The sequence below is a fragment of the Notamacropus eugenii genome, chromosome 3, assembly GCF_028372415.1.
Source record: "Notamacropus eugenii isolate mMacEug1 chromosome 3, mMacEug1.pri_v2, whole genome shotgun sequence".
Taxonomy (NCBI): Eukaryota; Metazoa; Chordata; class Mammalia; order Diprotodontia; family Macropodidae; genus Notamacropus; species Notamacropus eugenii.
The window spans coordinates 366,736,462-366,757,871 of NC_092874.1; the positions used below are offsets into that span (position 1 = coordinate 366,736,462).

Here is a 21,410-nt window from a genome sequence, read left to right on the forward strand (position 1 = left end):
GAGAAGGGGTTAATGGTCATTGCTGTCTCCAGTGTTATGCCTGGGTTGACCTAAAACACACACACACACACACACACACACACACACACACACACATATACACACACACACTTGCATATTGTCTTAAACTCCTTGAGAGGGGCAGGGACCATCTTTTGTTTTTTGTTTTTGTATTCCCAGAAGTTAACACAGTATCTGGTACACAGTAGGCACTTATTACTGTTTATTAATTGGCTAGAAGTGGAAATTGCCTAGATGAACCATTTGAAATGATCTGCCCTCAAATACCCCATTTTTTAATGGAGAATAAAGAATCTAGTTCTTTAGATGATGTTCTCCTTATTTCATGTGCTCAAGCATTTTTCCACCTTTTATTTCACTTTCTTTTTCTTCCTATATATGTACAATCTCTTCAGTGTCAGATGTCAGCAGTGTCAGATGATGCAAATTCTGTTTATTCTCTATTATTACTAATGTTGATGTCTATGACAGTTACTTCAAAATGAAACAAATCAGAGTTTGGCATAGTGACATTCTTATGTGGACAACAAAATGCTCTGTTAAAGAAACTTTGAGCTAAGCTGGTGAGACGAAAATATTATCAAAAACATCCCTCAAAGACCAGGTAAATTCGATCATATGTCGTGGAAGTGAATGACAGAATCCATGTATACATTCACTTGCTGAATTGGTTTCTGTATTCCTATAATAAAAAAAAACAACAGGTAAATGGTAAATCAACTGTGCACTCTGTACAGATTTATCACATCTTTTGTTATTTATTGCATTCAATCTATACCCTATAGGAAGTTTAATATTTGGTATTTGAACTTCCAGGTCATCTTTAAGGTCATACAATTTTACTCTCTTGGTAAAATAAGTAAAACAAAATTCAGAGCAGTGAAAATTTTTAAGTTGGAATACCTCTTTGCTGAAGTGTGTGTGTGTGTGTGTGTGTGTGTGTGTGTGTGTGTGTGTGTGTGTAATATTGTTCCACTGAGCCTAGTATCACTGAATTGAGAACTCATCATGGCTCACAGTAAAACAGTTCTGAGAATCATAGACTAACATAATCTTAACACAACATTATGGATAAAATAAGGTATAATTTTGTGGTACTACACACTGAAGCATTAAATTTGAATGGAGCCTCTATTTGGATGTCTAAAGACAGATTAAAACACATGAATTTTTTTATCCATGTATCAACTATAAAAACACCTACCTGGATCTTTTCACATCACATTATTATGGGAAGAATAAATGACTACTAGGTGGCACAATGGAGGGAACACTGGGCTGGAGATCAGGAGGACTCATCTTCATGAGTTGAAATTTGACCTCAGATACTTACTAGCTGTGTAATTCCAGGGCACCTAACCATTTTTACCTCAATTTCCTCATCTGTAAAATGAACTGGAGAAGGAAATAACAAGCCACTTTAGCTTTTGTGTCCCCAAAACCCTAAAAGGGGTCACAAAGAGTCATACCCAAATGAAACCAGTGAATAACCAAAAAATGGGAAGAATAAGTAAAAAAGAACTAAAAGAATTTGAATTTGTGCATAATGAAATAAAGATTCACATGAGAGATTCTAGATACTATATATATATACATATATATGTATATACTTCTGCATGTTAAATGGTTGTTTTTAGGAACAAAATATACAAATAAGATGAAGAGATATAGAATATATTTTGTCAAGAAAAGAAAATGCTGAAGAGGTTGAGATGTCTGTTAGATTTCAAATAAAATATATAAATGTTTACAGATTAAGTGTTTCTGGAGAATTGTAATACAAAAAGGAAAGAGGAATGAATGAGGGGAGAAAGGAAGGAAAGAAGGGAGGAAGGAAGGAAGAAATATTGGTTTTTAAAATCCTACCAGATTCTATTCTCCCTTGATAGTCTGGAAGGATACTGTCCTGTCCTCCATTATCTTTAGTGTGTCTCTGTAAGAACTAAGTTTAATCAAAAGCTGATCAAGACATTTTTTTTTTTATTGGTTGGATGAAAAAGGCAGGAAAAGGTCCTTCTTGAAAACAATTTATCTACCACTCTTGAGAAGAAAGGAGGAGAGTAAAAGTAATGAAATCGACAACCTATGAAAGAAGTCCAAAGAACTTAATAGGGAACAATAATGATAATTGGAAGTTATATAGAATTTTACTGTTTGCAAAGCACTTTATCTGCATTATGCCATTTGGCTCTTACAATCCTGTGAGTTAGGTACTACAAGAATGATTATCTTCATTGTATGGATAAACCATGAGGTGCCTAAGATGGCATTTAACCTAAGTTTTCTTGCTTCTAGGTTCAGCACTCACATAACCTTACCCACCTATTCTTCCCTTTATTCTAGCAATTGTTCTTTGGAAGATGGAGTAAAAAAAAAAAAAAAAAGGAAAATCAGTAGTCATGGATAGAGTCAATATGCTTTTTTTGTATCAGGATCAAAGTGGGACAGATGATGAAGAAGATTTAACTTTGCCTTCATTCCAAGTAAAGCTTTTGTTATCTTTTACAGTAGCCTACTCTGTATTTTATTCGTGATTATTTTTATCTTTGTCAATGTATAAGTCAAAAGAAGGGTACTGAGGTCAAAGGATATGAATAGACAGTTTTTTTATGATTAAGTCAAAACTATATATATAGTCATATGAAGAAACATTCTAAATCATTATTGATAAGAGAAATGAAAACAACTTTGAGATATCATCGCATACCTATCAGACTGACTGAAACGATAGAAGGGAAAAATGACAAATGTTGAAAGAGTGTGGAAAAATTGGATAATAATGAACTATTTTTTAAATGTTGTATTATAATTTTATTTATCTTGTTAAATTTTTTCCCAATTCCATTTTAATCTGGTTTAAGCCTCACTAGAGACTTTGCAGGATGCGAGATTACCATCTCTGGGTTACAGCAGTAGTCCAAGCAAGAGGAGAGGAAAAAGGGAATATGGTGGCAACCATGTGAATGGAAAGAAGAGAATGAATGCACAAAATGTTGTGGCAATTGATTGGATGTGGGGATTGATGGAAAGTGAAGAGATGACGATAACTCCAAAGATGTGAAACTAGATGACTGGAAGGCTCTCCCAGGACGGAGGATGTGAGAGAGATGATGTGCTAAGTGAGTTCTAAGGAACAATCTGAGTTCCAGTTTTTCAATAACACTGTAGAGAATGAACAAGGGAAATTACATTTGGACACCAGGATTTCAGGGTTCCAACTCTTGATACAAAAATTCCCTACTATTACCATGATTATAAGAGAAGCAGGAAAACAATTTTTAGAGCCAGTGTCTCTGATGAAGGCCTCATTTCTAAAATATATAAGAATCAAATGCATCAAATATATAAGAATACAAGGCCTTCCCCAATTGATAAATGGTCAAAGGATATAAACAGGTAGTCACATAAAAAATCCTCTAAATTGCTGTTGATCAGAAAAATGCAAATCAAAACAACTCTGAGGTACCACATCAGAACTCTCAGATTGGCTAACATGACAAAACAGGAAAATAATAAATGTTGGAGAAGATGTGGGAAAATTGGAACACTCATGCATTGTTGGTGGAGTTGTGAACTGATCAACCATTCTGGAGAATAATTTGCCCAAAGGGCTTTAAAACTGTGCATACCATTTGACCAAGCAATACCACTACTAGGTCTGTATCCCAAAGAGATCATACAAATGGGAAAAGGACTTACGTGTACAAAAATATTTATACCAGCTCTTTTTGTGATGGCCAAGAATTGGAAATTAAAGAAATGGCCATCAATTTGAGAATGGCTGAACAAGTTGTGGTATATGAATGTAATGGAATACTACTGTGCCATAAGCATTGATTTCAGAAAAAAACCTGGAAAGCCTTATATGAATTGATGCTAAGTGAAATGAGCAGAACCACAAGAACACTAACAGCCACACTGTGCAATGACTAACTTTCAAAGAACTGACTCTTCTCAGCAATGCAAGGATCTAAGACAACTCCAAATGACTCATGATGGAAAATATTGTCCACATCCAGAGAAAGACTGAGAAGTCTGAATGTAGATCAAAGCATACTATTTGATCTCTTTTTTTCTTTTGTTGTTGTTGGTTTTTTGTTTCTTCTTTTTAGTGATTCCTCCCATTGATTCTAATACTTCTTTGCAACATGACTAAAGTTAAGATATGTTTAATATGAATGCATATGTACAGTCTATATTAGATTTCATGCTGTCTTAGGGAGGGGGAGAAGAGGGAGGGGGAGTACATTGAAAATTCCAAAGCTTATAGAAGTGAATGTTGAAAATGAAAAATAAATAAATTAAACATTTTATTTAAAAAAGCAATCCTAATTTGATGAAAAAAATGTCCTATTGAAAGGGCACTTGGGCTTGGAAAAAGTAGGCTGGGGGACAGCAGACCCTTTTTCCTAAGGGCATAATGATGGGGAAACAGGATCCTCAGAATATAGCATGCAATTTGTCACATGTATGACTCCCAGTTTGAGGGTATGGGGAAAGACAAGAGGCTGTAAGAGGGGAGGAAGGAGTTTTTCCAGGATCAAACTGACAGGAAAACAAAAGGTCCCTATTCTTGGAGGAATGAGTTAATTGGAAGAGAAGAAGAATGAACTCTGGAGGAGAAACAAAAGGAAGAGGAAAAGAAGGTTCAAAGAACAGAAATGGGAGGAAAGAAAGGAGAAAGACATGTATGAATAGGAGAAAGAACAGGATGAAGGAGAGAAAGGAAGGAAGAAGGGGGGAAAAGAGAGAAAAGGAAAGACAGGGTAAGGAGAGAAAGAGAGAAGAAAAAAAGCTAAGATAGAGAGGGAAGGGAAATATGAAGCAGAGAGAAGGGGAAAGGGAGGAAAAGCAAAGGATGAGGAATAAAGATGGAACTGAGAAGGGTGAGAAATCAGGGAAGAAGGGGAAAAAGGTGAATACACTATTAATGGAATTGTGAACTTTCCAACCATTTTGGGGAGCAATCTGTAATTATGTCCAAAGAGTTATAAAACTGTATTATGTCCTTTGACCCAGCAATACTACTATCAGGTCTATTTCCCAAGGTGATCCAGAAAGAAAGGAAAAGAACCTATAGGTTCTAAAATACTTATAGCAGTTCTCTTTGTGCTGACAAATAACTGGAAATTGAGGGGATGCCCATCAATTAGGGAATGGATGAACAAGTAGTGGTATATGAGTGTGATGGAATACTACTGTGTTATAAGAAGGGATGAGCTGGTTGATTTTAGAAAAACATGGAAAGACTTGGAAAGAAATAATGAAGAGTAAAATGAGCAAAACCAAGACAATATTATATATGGTTAACAACAATATTGCTCTAAGAATGACTGGGTGTGACCCAGTTACTTTGAGTATTAGAAATACTAAATTCCACCATAAAGGATCTATAAAGGAAGATGCTATCTACCTCCAGAGAAAGAACTGATGAATATATATATATTATGGTTTTACATATACACACATATGTATGTGTGCGTGTATCTGCATCTAATGGTGACCTTCTCTAGTGTGGGGTGGGGACGGGGGGGAGAAAAAAACACAGTAGAGAACAAAAAAACTCAGAAGGAAGTACAGAAAAGCAGAGGATCTTTGAAAATAATGTGTAGCAGTTATTATGTAGTTTTTCAAAAAAGTAAATAGTTTTACATGGAGATTCATGGTTTCATATTGAATCTTCTCTTTTGTACTGTGCCGTGTAAATAGAAAATTTTAAATCCTTTTTGATTTAAATTCAAAATGAATAAAAACTTTCTTTAAAAAAAAGATTACTGAATTGAGGCTGCTTCAATGTGAATATCTCACCCTTTGTGTGAAAATCATCAGTTAATTATCCTATTTTCCATATACCATTTTGCAGTTTCTAGAATAATCAATGTTCATGGAGCTTTACAAATGTCCTTGTACGGACTTCACGCCAGCAGTGTGTACTCTAAAAATTTAATTATATCTATCACTCCCCTTTTTGTTAGACGTTTTATTTACTGAACAATACAGAAAAGGCAATTTGTGTGAGGAATACAGAGAAAAAGCAACTTGAGAAGTAAAGACTGTGAAATGTTTGTATTGATTGTTTGTACCATATAAAACATATATGTGAACATTTGGTTACTTAGTCTAAAATAGAGCTGGGTCCCTACACTCGAGATCAACTGAGAAAACACACGAGAAGCCAGAGAATTAGAAAGTAAAAGCTGATGAGAGAAACTGCTTACATAAGTCAATAAATCAGAAATCAGAAAAGAATACAGAAGCTGACAGAATCAAGAAATCAAGAGAGCACCAGACCAGATGACTGGAGAAATAAAATTCTGATGTGGGGAGCTGACTGCAGAAGTCAGAATCGTCTATTGTTTGAAGAACCAAATGAAGAAAAACTTCATTGCTCTCTAGTGCCCTCTATAGCTTGAGGCTCTCTTACACGGTGCTTTTACATGGAGAAAGCCTTCACATCCACAGAGCACACTTGAACAGCTTTGCAGACCCAAGGCTTAAGGTGACTGTTTTCTAAAATTTCTTTAACAGTATCTCAGTGGCCCAAGAGTAGCAGAAAGGTGTCTTCTTCCAGTAAAAGGGCAGAGAATCCCAGAAGAAGAGTGGCTCTGCCTAGCAGGTGACTCATGGTACAGACTATCCCCTAAAGAGCCTAAGGATAACAGTACCTTAAGTTCAGCATTGTGAGTTGTCTTAGACATATGGGTTTCTCTATTCATTTCCCTCACTTCTATGTTTCTTTAAGTTTGTGTCCACTCTCTCCCAAGAAGGATAGTGTGTACATTGGTGGGAGAATGTGATCTAAGTTTATGAGCAGACTTATGTTATGATTATTGTCATTTGTCTTCTGTCATTAAGTGTTCCACGTTTAATAGTAAATGATTTCATTGTGACTGATTTGGTTGAATGGCATGTATACTGGTGGAGGCTCAGGGACGAGTTTTGAGAAGTAGTTATATAGCTACTTCACACCGGGGTTACCAATAGGCTAGTGACAATCAATTGCAGATGAATAACCTTCTCTTTGTGGAAACACCTAATTTGTCAGATTGGGTGTAGGTGGGATGTGTGAATCAGGTCCAGAATAGTAAGTGAGAGTCTGGAAAATTTGGGGGTGTAGTGCCATGCCCTTCAGGCCTATACTACATACTTGTTCACAGAGGAAAAAGGAGTACTTTATAAATAGGAAGCAAAAATATTTTCAGGGGCTTTTGTCACTCAAACGTTTGCCAAATGATCTTCCTTAAAAAAACCTGAAGTATCTGAAAATATCTAATTAAACAGTTATGGTTTTGAAGCTTTCATTTGGTTAGACCTACATGTTCTATTTTTCTCCCCTCAGGTGTATTATTTTCTCAATATAAAATTCCATTTATACCACCTGAATTCTATATAATGCCATGGTCTAGGCTCAGGCAAATGAATTAGGTATCAGGCAATTTAATGTTGATGATAGTATCCATACAGTTTCATTCCTTTGTGAGATCAGGTTAGTACTTACAGACTGAGCTAAATGTGTTCTGTCTACATAGTGTTATCTCCTCTCATTACTTAAGATATTTGTTTCTGATTGATCCTAACTAATTGTAGAATTTAATATTAATTTACCAACTTTTGACTTTACCAATTTTTGACTTAATGGACAGTTATGAAAAATAGGTGACAAAGTAGTAAATAGTATTCCAAGATGGATTTCAGGGCACTGCATGAGAAAAACCAAGATGAGTGACTGCTGAAAAGGGAAGAACAAGATCTATTCATTTCAGATATTTGGTGCAGAAGAAAGTAATAATAGGAGAAAGGGATGGGAAAGCATGTACATAGTGTTTAGTGGATTCTTTTTCACTTAGAGGAGAAGGGAAAGGGGGCAGAAGTCTCAAGGAATGCTTCAAAGGCTCCAAATCACTTTGACAACCTTCTTTTATTTCATGCTGTCTTGCATATCTGTCTAGTTGGAAGGGTGACTCAGAATTGACAAAGGATTATACCTTCTTGGCTTATCCTTGAAATACAAAGTTTCTAGAAACCTGTATGATTCATGCCCCTGACTCCCACTAAGTTTGAGAACACTTCCCCCCTCTTTTTTTGAGCTCTAAGAAGATATAGGAAAGATTAAATATTTCTTCACTGTGTGCCAATATTTCCATAATTGCTCCACATTTTTTTTTGAGAAAAGATTGTATTGCCTTTATCTTGCTTCCGATTTAGAGTATGCCCATAAAACTTGTATAGTGCATAATATGTACTTTTTGCTACTCAAAATGAAATTAGAAAAATTCGGTGTATAAATTAAAAATAAACTTTTGTGGGAGCATATTAAGACATAAGAACGTACACAATTATTTTCTACAATAATAAAAACAATTCACATGTATACATATATAATATGTATATGAATATATGTGTATACATATACACATATATTTCAAATGCTTTGTAGTTTAAAAAGTCATATATATATACACATATGATTGTCCTTATTTATGATTGTCCTCATTTATGGTTAGAAATTTTTAGCATGGAAACTCTTTCCACTGATGCAAATCATAGATTAGCAAATCATCTATGATTTATAGTCCCAGTGAGTGATCTAAGAACCCGAGAGGTTGTAACTTGCCTAAGACCACAGAACTAGTGTATGACAGAGGAATGACTGAACCCAAATTCTCTTTATTCTATGGCTGTTCTTTCATGGTTCCTCCTCATTGTTTTGCAGATGAAGAAACTGAGAATTAGAAAGGTGAAGTGACTTTGTCTTAAGCCACACAGCTAGGAAATTCAAGCGCTTCTGACTCAGAAGAGCCATTGTTCTAGCTTCCCAATAGAATAGGCAGTTAATACCATTTATTGACCATTTACTACTTGCAGAGAATTGTAAGTCTGTGAAGAGTTCCAAAGGAAGTACAAGATACAAGATAATAGATTTAGAACTTGAAGGGACCTTAAAGGTCATATAGATCAATATCCATATTTTCAAGATTTGGAAAGTGAGGCTCAGAAAGGTTAAGTGACATGTGCAGAGTTCCACAAGAAGTAAGTGATAAAGTCAGGATTGAAACCAAAGTCCCCTGACTCCAGATCCACCATTTTTTTCACTGTACCATGATGCTACTATGCATAAATCATATATTTAAGAATTTAGTTCTTTAGTGAGCAGAATTCCAAAAGCATTGAAGTACTGAGTATATTATATTAATTCAATACTGATTACCTACTTAGAATTTTTGTAATTGAGTGATGAACTGTGTTAAGATATTATTCCTCTCTGAACTCCAAGAACAACTATAAGACTCTTGGAGCTCAGTGTTATGATCTATGAATGTGTCATTCAGTAAATGGAATTCAATAAAGATAGAGTTACCTTGTGTAATAACTGATTGACTCTTAAGAAAATCAAATCAATTAGCTAGTTAAATAGTCTCTAGGCCAATACAAAATTCAGTGACCACAAATGATAGAGGTGGACAAATACTGACTGAATTTTTTGATGCTTAAGTGCTGATTCATTCTGTTGCCAAATCTTGCCACTTCTACCTCCACCATATCTCTAGAATTCAAGCCCTTCTCTCTACTCACATAGCCACTACCTTCCTCCAGGATCCTCATCACTAGTCACCTGGATTATTTCAATTTTTCCTAAGTGGACTCTCTTTCTCAAGTCTTTCCTCATTCTAATCTGTCCTTCACCCAGCTGATAAAGTGATTTTTCTTAAGCTCAGTCCTTACCATCTCACTACTCTATGGAAAAATTTCCATTTTTATAGCATTTTTCCATTTTATAGTATTTTAAACCTTTAAAAACACTTTCCTCAGAACTACACTTTCCTCACAACTGTGTATATCAGTATCTAGGTGTTTTAGGTGATGGAGGGTAAAGTTTTACTTGGAGTCCAAAAAATTTGAGTTCTAATCCTGCCTCAGATTTGGGGTTTTCCTTCATTTTCAAAGAGGACCAAAATAACATCAGCATTCACAGTCAAGTTACAGTGTATCTGACAGTGACTGATCAGAAGAATATGAGCTCAGAATGTTTTACCACAGATTTGGCACAAATAGTCTATGTGAATATTTGTAATGTATTCACTAATTTTGTGTATCTCATGTTTCCTTTGAACTACTTCAATTCTGCTTTGCTCATAGAATATAGCACATTCTCTCATTAGGGCTTATCATGCCTCATGGTCTTGTGCCAGTGTCTCTCATGTGACACAATCAGTTCCTAAGTTGAGAGACACCTTGAGAGAGCCCTTGTATTGCTTCTTCTGACCACCACTGTAAGTGCTTGCCCTTTGTCAGTTCTCCATGAAATAGTCTTTTTGGCAAGTATACATCTAGCATTCTAACAATGTGAACAGCCCATTGGAATTGCTCTCTTTGAAGTGGAGTTTGAATGGTAGGCACTTTACTTCCAAAAAGGACCTCGGTGTCTGAAATCTTATGCTTCCAGGTGATCTTCAGAATTTTCCTAAGACAATTCAAATGGGAGTGATTAACTTTCATGACGTGGAGCTGGTATACTCTCCATGTTTCAGAAGCATACAACAATGAGGTTAGCATAACTACTCTGTAAGCTTTCAGTTTAGTAGTCAATCTAATACCTCTTCTTTCCCACAGTTTTCTTTGTAACCTCTCAAATAGTGAGCTAGCTCTAACGATGCATGTGTCAACCTCATTATTTATGTAGACATCCCTAAAAAGTATACTACCAAAGTAAGAGAATTTCTCCACAGTATTCAAAACTTCTCAATTTTCTGTAATTGCTGATTCTATAGATGGTATATATAGATCTATGGATGGTGTTGTGCTGGGTGATGGAGCATATGTGTTTTCTTGGTGTTAATTGTTAGAGCAAAGTTAGCACAAATAGCAAAAAATTGATCCATACTTCTTTGCATCTCAGCTTCAGAGTCTGCATTGAGGGCCCAATCATCTGTAAACAAAAAATCATTCACCAACTCTCCCTCACTTTAGTCTTGGCTTATAGCCTTTTCAATGTAAGAATTTATCAACAGTGCAGTAGCTGACATTGGTGTTGTGGACATCCTCATTGAAGGCATTTGACAACACTGCTGAAAACATCATGCTAAAAATACGAGAGTAAGCACACAGCCTTATTTCACTCCATTGGTGACTGGGAAAGCATGAGAGCATTGTCTATTATCCAGAACCTGGGAACTATGCTGTCATTAAATTGACATACAATACTGATGAACTTTTCTGGACAACCAAATTTGGCATAATTTTCCACAAGCCTCACAACTGACTGTATCAAAGGTGTTGGTCAAATCTATGAACATTTTCTACAGACCTCTGGTCTGCTCCTGGCATTTCCCTTGAAGTTGTTGGGCAGCAAACACCATATTGACTGTTGTTTGACCCTTTTTGAAGTCACACTAGTTCTCAGGTACATGACCATCTTTCTAGTGAAGTAACAACCAATTAAGGGGGATTCTGGCAAGACTTTTGCCTGCAATGACTAAGATAGAAACTCCCCTTTGATTGCTGCAGGACAATCTATTCCATTTATCTTTATACAAATGGACAATGGATGCATCCTTGAATTTCTGGGGGATAACCATCTCTTGTCATATAACCCAGAAAATTTCAGTCAGCTTTTGTATGTGCAATGGAACCTTCCACCTTGTAAATTTCAGTTGGAATAGGATCAGCTTTCCCACAAGAGAGGAGCTTAATGGTATCCAAAACTTCTTCTTCAGTTAGAACTTCAGCTAGGGAGGGATTGATTTCAACCTGAGGTATATGGTCCATGACTTCAGCATTCATTGAACACTATGGAAGTGTTCAGACACATTACTCTAGGGTTGTGTCCTTATCACTAATCAAAGTGGCTCCATGAGCACTGAGTCATTGAGATATGATTGCAAAACCTACATCAACTTCACAGCATCCCTGGTCACTGGAGCCCCTTCAGAAAAATGTGTATCCAGCTCCAACTTTAGCTCCTGCCTCAGATAGAGAGCAGATATACGATCTTAGGAAAGTCACTTAACCTGTCTATATCAGTTTCCTCATCTGTAAAATGGGGATAATAATGTCACCTACCTCCCAGGGTAGTTCCAGATAATAAACCTGAGATTCAATAGGCAAAATGGCTTATTCCATGGTCACATAGTAAGTTTCTGTAAGGTACTCTGATTTTAAGTTTGCCATTTTTCCCATGACATCAGGGGGAAGTGGTAGAAAAGAAATCAGTGAATAAATTCTGAAGAACTTACACTATTGTATTTGAACTTACACAGGCATGTTGAGAAGTAAGCCTAAGAATAGGCAAAGTAAAGTTTTATATGGTGGACCCCTCATGCTCATTAAACCAGGAAATACTTCTTCTATTTACTCTGAGGCTCAGGATCTAAGCACTAACTTTCAGGGTAACAGCATCTACAACAGAGCACAATAGAACAAAAAATACTTGTGATTAGTCAGATTGTAACACACATACACACACACACACACAGAGAGAGAGAGAGAGAGAGAGAGAGAGAGAGAGAGAGAGAGAGAGAGAGAGAGAGAGAGAGAGAGAGAGAGAGAGACAGAGAGACAGAGAGACAGAGAGACAGAGACAGAGACAGAGAGAGACAGAGAAGAAACCTAGAGCAATTTCCTAAGCATGAATTCATTTTCTAAGTCATGAAAGACTAAGTGCCTTTTTTGAATTACCACTGAGAAAGATTGTATCAATCCTTGAACATCACATCAGTGAGGAGAATATCATAAAAGATGAGTCAGCTAATTGTAAAATGAATTAGGACAACCTAGCAATGCATTACAGTGTAGTTATACATGATATAATACAGCAGTGCATACAATTTTCATTACTTATTTACCTATTACTGCTATTATTCAATACAAAAAAAAGTTCATTAAGAACGTACTATGTATCAGGCACTGGTTAGAAGCTGAGAATATAAAGAAATTAAAGTTTCTATTCTCAAGGAGATTTCCTTCTCCTTGAATTATGTTCTTCTGGTGTAGAAATATGGATTAGAGTGATTGATATTTCTTTTAGAAGAGATTTGTAACTTTGAAAACCTTTCTTTTCCCCAGTATGAAAATATCTTTTCAAAACATGCTTTATTCTATTCATACATAGTTGCATATTTTAGACAGCAGGCTAATTCTTTCCCCTTTCTTTCTCTTTCAACAGGTAATTCTTCCTTTGACTTTTCTCTAATAAACTTTTGTAAGTGGTTGACGCAGCAGAGCATGCCATCATGATGATGAAATAAGGGTAAGATTGGCTGAACCAGATTTTTTTTTCTGACACTGAAGAAGGTTTATACGGTATATCTTGATTTTTGATCAATCTTTCTGTTAGAATTTTGCCCATGTTTAATTAAGTCTAAAATTTTCTCATATGCTTTTATGACTGACCCTTATGAACAATTAGAACAAGTGCAATGCCTCTTCATGTGACAACCTTTCAAATACCTGAGGATGGCTATTGATTCAATTGAATTCAACAAATATTTACTAAGCACATATGAGGTATCAGACATTGCACTAAATATTGAAGACAGAAAGACCAAATGAAATGACTTCTGTCCTCAAGAAGTTTACCTTCTACTTGGGATATTCAATTTATAGAATAAAATGTGTGCAGGAAGAAATTTCATGAGTATTAATAAGCAAAGGCCTTAAGTAGAAGGTAGAACCTGAGCTGTATTTTGAAGGAATTGAAAATTTTCCTGCTTGTTAAAACATTTTGGAACTTGTGGCACATTGATATAAAATTTTAGAAGCCAGAGTTATCTCAGTGCCACAGTAGGATATTCCATTTTGATACCTATTGTATAAAACTAAATTTCCTGCAGTGATTCTGCACAAGTTTCAAATTGTTATTTCCTTTTAAAGTTGCCTATCAGTTTGTTTGGTTTTTGCAATTCTGATATTTTTATGTCACTCTTACCTTCACCATATGATTCTTTTTAATATTAAGATGAAGTAAAATTATTTGTGTTTTGAGAATTTTCAGTCTTTCTTTTAAGGTAATTTGAGTCTCCAGAGGGTGCTATAAAGTCAGTATTGGAAATAGTTGATTCAGGTAAAAAAAAATGGATGTCCAACTATATGGTACCAATGATTTCAAATGAATTGGGATAAGGAATAGAATATTAAGGAAAACTGCTATATTTCACCATGACCCTCTGAATTAAAATTAACCATATGACTCTTATCCAGACATAAAAATTTTTAAATTCTTCATAGTTCACACTCATTCAAACATAGTAAAACTATACTAGTCAATGAGATACTGTCTGTAAAATTATTTGCAAACTTTAAAGAGATGTATAAATTTAGATCTTGCAGCATTGATCACAATAGTCAAATTGTTCCCAAACTCAGCTTTCAATGAATATGTATTATACCCCCGTTCATCCTATGCTCTGTGCTAGGCACCAAGGGAGATACAAGATATGTAATACTGGTCTCTGCTTTAAAAAAGTTTATAATCCAGTAATTTATGCTTCTGTGTCAATTTTTAATACTAAAGCAATTGCGTAGAAAAAGAACAACATATTGTCACTTTTATACAGTTCCTTAACATATATAAATAATCATGTGAAGTACACTAGTTAGTTTAAACATTGTTATTTTAATTGGCAGATAAAGGAAATGAGGCACAGGGAGTTGACGTCATTTCATCAGGGTCACATGGTTAATAAATAATTGAGACAGACTTCGGGATTAATTCTTCTGAGTTGAAGGTCAGTGATTTCTTTTAAAAATGTTTTTATTGATAGCATCTTTGAATTAGTCCTTTCTAGAAGAAAAAAAAATTTTCTCTTTTCCTCCAGACTGAACTCAAAGCACTGTGCTTTAGTAGTTATCAGCTTTTCTGATATGTGGCCAGATGCAGGCTTCATGGTTCTTCAAGATCATCGGTATTATTTCAGTCATTCAGTTTGCCTGCTTTTTTTTTTTTTTTTTAGCTATCATTTGTATTGCTATAGTCAATATACATATACATATACTCATATTCATATATATATATATGAGTTTTCCTCATTCTGTTTGTTTCATTTTTCATCTATCCATTAATACAAATACCATATTTCTCTTAATCTCAATTACCAAGATGAGATCTGCCACAATAATATTCCATTATAGTTATGTATTAAAGCTTTTGTTGCTATTTGTCAACTAATAGATATCTTTTTTTTTTTTTACAGTTCGTTGCTCCTACAAAGGGTGCCGATATGAATCATATGTTAATTCTTGAAGCTCCACTTCTATCTTTGTCCTTCTCGTGTTATACATATTAGTCTTTCTTGCAGTAGTGGTATCACTAGTTTACAAGCTATGAGTGTGGTTCAAAACTGATATCTAGACCTTTAGTTGGATCAATTCACAGTTTTATCCACAGTATTTTAGTGCTCCTGTATTCCCACAATGCCTTCAGTTTCCACTCTACTCAGTTTTTACATCTCAGTGTAGATTTATTTCAATTTTCGTTTCTCTTATAAGTGATTTGGAGTATGCTTTAAAATGATAATTTATAATTTGTAATTATTTTGAAAACTTTTTTTCCACATTTTTGATGACTTGTCTATTAAAGGATATCTCTGTATACACACATACACTAATTCCTTTAGACTTCAGATACTGGAATTTTTTAAGTAATGCTTCATGGAAGGACTTTTTTAAACCATTTCCCTCATTCTATGAATAGAATTTCTCTGTGTAAAATCTTTAAGTTTACACTAATGAAAATGGGCAATTATGTCTTAAAGGTTTTCTCATTCCTTCTTCCATTCTTCTTTTTTGGGAAATTCAATTTATTTACGTTTAGGCTTCGGGATCACAATTTAGAACACTTCTGCAGGATTACTCTAAGAAGTATAATTGCATCTATTTTCCACCTTTCCCAGGTTCACTCCTCTGAAAACTAAATTTCTTAAGCTCCTAAATTGACCTTGGGGGACTGTTCATGAAAGGATTATGAGTGGTGATGGATGACTTCAGGAAGTTTTTGTAACTTAGTGCTTTCTGCCTTTTTCTGTCTTACTCTGAGAATTACATTTTTTTCTTGTGAGTACTGACAGATATTAATGTCTCACTCCTGGTCCCATTCTCCTGCATAATCTTATCCCTTAGGCTCCAAACTCCCTCATAGGTTCCCTTTTTGTATCGTCTGAAGCCTCATAATGATGAGCTTCCATTTAACCCTAACATCTGAGATCTTTATGGGAAACTGACAAAGATTTAACTAAGAACAAGTTATCTAAAACTGTAGACTCTGGGACCACCTTTACCCACTATACTATTGTCTTTTAGAGCAGGGCAATGTGAAGAAAATTGAGATGGTGAGTTGATCTTCAATTATTTAATTAAAATAATTTTGCACATATTTTATTGTAACAAAATTAAATTTATTAAAATTATATTCTTAAAATAAGGTCCATGTGGTAATAGATTCTATTTTTGTCTTCCTGCCATTACTAATTATGATTCACTTTATGACATTTTTTCTTGTTGTTTTGGTGAAAGGAAGAGCTACTCCTTCTGCTGTTTCTTCTATCATCTTTCACCTATGTTTTTTCCATTCCACTAGCTGCTTCTCACTTTCTTTGAAGATATCTTCAAATCTTTAACTGCCAACTGTCAGATACTGCATACATAATATAAGAAGCAAATACTTGTTACAAAATTGGCAAATTTGACTAATTCTAGAAAATCTGTATGTACAAGACTTTCATGATGTCTGATCACACAGGTGTTACAGCTTTTAACTTTCATAGGTTAGTGGTAGAGAGGTATAGAAATGAGCTATTCTGCTATATAAGATAAGTCTTTTCCTTGGCTAGAACTTTCATTCTATGGATAATCCTTTAGGTTTCAATTTTATTGCTCAGATGTATAAACTTTTCTCTAATGTTTCATATCAGGACTAGTCTTATTGTATATGATAAATCTACTATTAGATACAGAACAAAAATAATTATCTTCTATCAATAATCCAACAAGGTTTACATCAACAAGAAGTTTTCTGTTTAAAGACTAATTCTTCCTTTTTAAAGAGTGAATAGAAAGCAAAGATGAAATAAATTATAGTTTGTTATTTTGAGATGTTTAAACAATACAAGAAAATTTTTAAAGTTTATGGCATTTTCCCCTCATTTAATTCTGAATTGCCTTTTCAGTCATTTTAAGCATTTGTCTTCTGAGATCAGGAATTGCCAATCGGACATAGACTAGTTAGGCTCTTTTTCTTAAAACATGCATATGAGTTTATTAATGGAAATGACATTAAAGAAGATGTATTTCCATCTGTTTTGCAAATGTACTCTAAATACCACAGGTTTTTTCCTACTTGACTTGTGGCTGAAATGACTCAAATGGCTGAAACTTTACATATGTGATTTATCTCCATATTAGAAAGTGAATTCCATAAAGTAGACACTTACTTTTTTAAATTTATATCACCAGTGCTTTGCACACTTCTTTGTATATGTAAAGTACTTAATGTTTTTCATACATTTATTGATTTATTTCAATTATTATTACACAAAGTTTGTACTTACACATGTTAAATTCTTTGTAAGAATTGCTGAAAATAAGCACTTAATTCATTCTTCAAAAGGGAGTTCTAAGAAGAAACCAATATTCTCTCTTGGTTATTATTTAGGACTTTTAGGTTTTGGAAAATCTGCTCACCCAATTTCTGATTTTCAGAAACAATATTCACTAAAACTTTTTGCATCAAGGGCAAATTCAGCCAAGGAGGGCAAGAGGTTGGAGGAATGTCTAAACTATACAATTCTATGCAGGGAGAGGTTAGGAATTTAGAACTAGAAAAAAACTGAAATTCTATTAAGTCTTACCAAGTCATTTTAGAGTTGGAAATAGGCCCAAAGAGGTTGAGTGACTGGCCCAGTGTCATGAGGTTATTAAGTGTCTGAGGTAGATTCAAACTTAGAAGTTGAGGAAACTGAGAAATTAGGAAGTTGGCAAGCCCAAAATGAACAGGAGTTGGAGTAGAGAAGAAATGAGCCTAGGTTCTGATCTTCTTAGAGAAAGAGAATAATATGTAGTTGCATAGATTCCAAAAACAGGATTTTGATAGAATTGAAGAGTAATTTCTGAGTAATGGTGGCAAAAGAATCCTCTGAAAAAGATAATGGGAAGCACAGAATATTTTAATGTTTCCTGCTTCTCTGAATCAGGAGTTGTGAGAGAAGCAGTCTTCATAAGGAAACCAAGAAATAAAATTATCTTCAAGGCAAAGTTAGGTTTCAATGAATATCTTAAGATGAAGGGAAGGTGATGGAAAGACTTCGAGGATGAAGACAAGTTTTTAATGATAGTGAAGGGTTTCAGAGGGCATAGATAAAATAGGAAGTCAGAGGAATATAAAAACTAAGCTAGAGCTGTGCTTTCTTGAGCAGAAAAAAGGTACATCTTTTCAGGGACATTCTGGTACTGAGTATGTCAAAGAGAATTTCCACAAAGAAATTAGGGAGATACCAAAAATAGAGTGAGGAGAAATCCCCAGATATTTTGAGAACACTGTAACAGGTGCATACCACCATTACCGCTGATCCCTGGCATTCCCCATAGTGTAAGTCACTGAGTCAAATATTGTAGGTAGACAATTAGCCTTCTTGGGAAGGCAGTCAATGAATCAATATTAAATGCCTGTTATGTACCAGGTACCGTACTGGGTATCAACAGCTAGAGCAAAGGCATGACACAGGAGGCAGAATGTCATGTGTCAAGAACAGGAAGAATCCTAAAATGACTATAGCAGGGAGCGGATGAAGTGGGGGAATGTATTATACGACAGTAGATAGAGTACTAGGCTTTGAGTCAGGCAGATTTGAGTTCAAATTAGACTTCAGACACTTGCTAGCTGTGTGACTAAAAGGTGAGTTTGGACTCCATTTGTGAAGGACTTTAAATGCCAGAGGGTTTAACACTTGATCCCAGATTTGTTAGGAAGCCACTGGAGTCTATTGAACAGAAGAGTGACTTGTTTGGACTGGTGCTTTAGGAATATTACTTCAGCAAGACTTTGGGGTATAACGGCCATTGGTGGGTGACAACCAAAGGGTTATTGAGGAAATAGCAAGGTTATACTACCTACCTCATATGTTGATGTTTAGGGGAAGGAGAATTTGGGAGTGGGGTGGGGGAGGAGAGGAACAAAATCATGAGAAGACCCAGGCTAGTCCTAGCTCTGCTCACCAAAGCCTTGGCTTTTATCAGCTAGTTCTCATGCTGCCTCTTTATAATCTTTGATTCCCACTTGCTACTGAATGTCTTTCCAGTCTTCTCTGATGGCCCCTGTAGTGGCATTGCTTCTATTTCTATCTACTTAATTTACCTTTGTTCTCCCTTACCCCCTCCTTTAAGTAAATAAATTTCTCACCAGGCACCACCTACCTTGATCTTTGTATCTCTGTTTCTACCACATCTCCCCATGGTGTATAGCGAAATTGGCAATTTGTTTAGGATCCTCTTTCTCAACAGGTTTTTTGCTCCCCTTTTCTTTGGAAACTTATTTTTATTTCTTCAGGGTCATTCCCAGGTACCACAATTATCATGTGCCCTGAGTCTAGTCAGACAGCACTGCACATCTTGGATCTGTCCATTACAGGCTATATAGCACAGAATTTAGAGATAGAATGGGATTTTCAGAGTGCCTAGTCTAGCCTCTTCTCTTTGTCAATGAGGAACAGGAGGAGCAGAGAGTTTCAGTGAGTTGTCTAGGATCACACAGATAGTAAGAAATAGATATAGGACTCATACTTATTTCTTTTGAGTCCATGCTCAGTTCCTTCCCTTTCCTGCCTTGCTGTCTTGTCTTTCTTTGTCTTACCTTTCTTCCTACCCCAGTAACAACTTATCTCTCAGAAACCTGCTTTGTATAAAGTCATGGTTTGCTATTTTGGCAAAACTTTTGTTATTTGTACCATGAAACTTGTATATGGATATGAGATGGAACTTCAGAATTGCTTTGATTTGTACTTCTCAAATTATTGCTAATTTGAAGCATTTTTTTCATGTTTGTCGATAGTTTAGGAATATGTAATAGTTTGGATTTCTTTCTCTGTAAATTGATCCAACATAATGATTTTGATAATGAGAATTTAAATTTCCATGGGAATTTAAAAACCCATGAAAGGAGACACTAAAGGTTTCCAATTATAATTTGCACCTTAACTTTTACTACTTTGATTTTATGCATTAGCATATTGGAAACTATATCTATTTTGTAGAAGGGAGAAGAAACTATGTCACATTCCCTGGAATTGGACAAAAACAGGGATTTTTTTTAATTGCATGGTAAGGTGCTATTAGGCAGGACAAAAATGAAAAAAAAAATCAGTGTCTGCAAGGGATAGTAGACATTGATACTGGTCATCCCTAAATTCTTACTTTATAAACCTTTGTACAGTCAAGTGTTTTCTTAAAATTCAGTGGTACGCTTGTTTCTTAAAATATAAGTTGTTAAAGAATATAAACAAGTAGTTTTCAAAAAAAGAAATCTAAGTTTAAGCCATAGACAGACATATGAAAAATGCTCCAAATCACTAATTATTAGAGAAATGCAAATTAGGCAAATATGAAATTCCACTTCATACCTATCAGATTGGCAGAGATGACAAAGGAAAATGCTAGAGTTTGAGAGAAAATGGGAATATTAATACGTGGTTTGGTGGAACTGTGAATTGGTACAGCTATCCTGGAGAACAGTTTGGAAATATGCTCCCAAAGTCATATAACTGTCCATACTTTGATCCAGTTATATAATTACTAGACATATCTCCAAAGAGCTTTTAAAAAGGAATGGTGAGGGGAGCACTTATATGTACAAATACACACACACACACACACATATATGCACATACATATTCATTATACTCTTTTCATAGTAACAACAAGAAAAAAAACCCTCTGGACACTAAGGCAATAATCATCTATTGATGAATGGCTGAACAAAGTATGGCAAGTGAATATAATGGACCAGAAGAAATGACTAAGTTGACGGTTTCAGAAAAAAATTGGAAGACCTCTCTGAACCGATGAAGAATGAAGTGAGTAGAAATAAATTTTAAAAAATGTACAATGACATTATAAAGAAAAAAAATAACCTTAAAACCTTTCAATATCCCAACTGCAATAATGATGCCAAAAGACAAAGATAATGAGCAATACTCATCTTCTACCAGAAAAGGGATAGAGGTGTTCATATTTAGAGAGGTGATAATCTGGGGAATATCTACAAATAATCCTGAAATAGAATTAAAAGACATGAAGGAGAAGGAAAGAAGTAGATTGTGAGAGGATGCCTCTTAGAACATACCACTTACAATTGGGGAACAGTTGAATATATTGTGGGATATGAAATAATAAAATATGATTGTATC

General features: G+C 35.0%; 1 long non-coding RNA gene across 1 annotated transcript in view; it reads right to left on the minus strand.

Annotated features, from left to right (window-relative positions):
• Positions 1 to 209: 209 nt before the first annotated feature.
• Positions 210 to 21,410, minus strand: part of LOC140531676 (uncharacterized) — a 43,463-nt gene continuing 22,262 nt past the window's right edge. Inside the window, exons 3-4 of the long non-coding RNA XR_011976397.1 lie at positions 12,275 to 12,417; positions 210 to 703 (exon numbers count right to left, since the gene is read on the minus strand). This is a non-coding gene — a long non-coding RNA (uncharacterized lncRNA). The remainder of the gene's footprint in view (positions 704 to 12,274; positions 12,418 to 21,410) is intronic.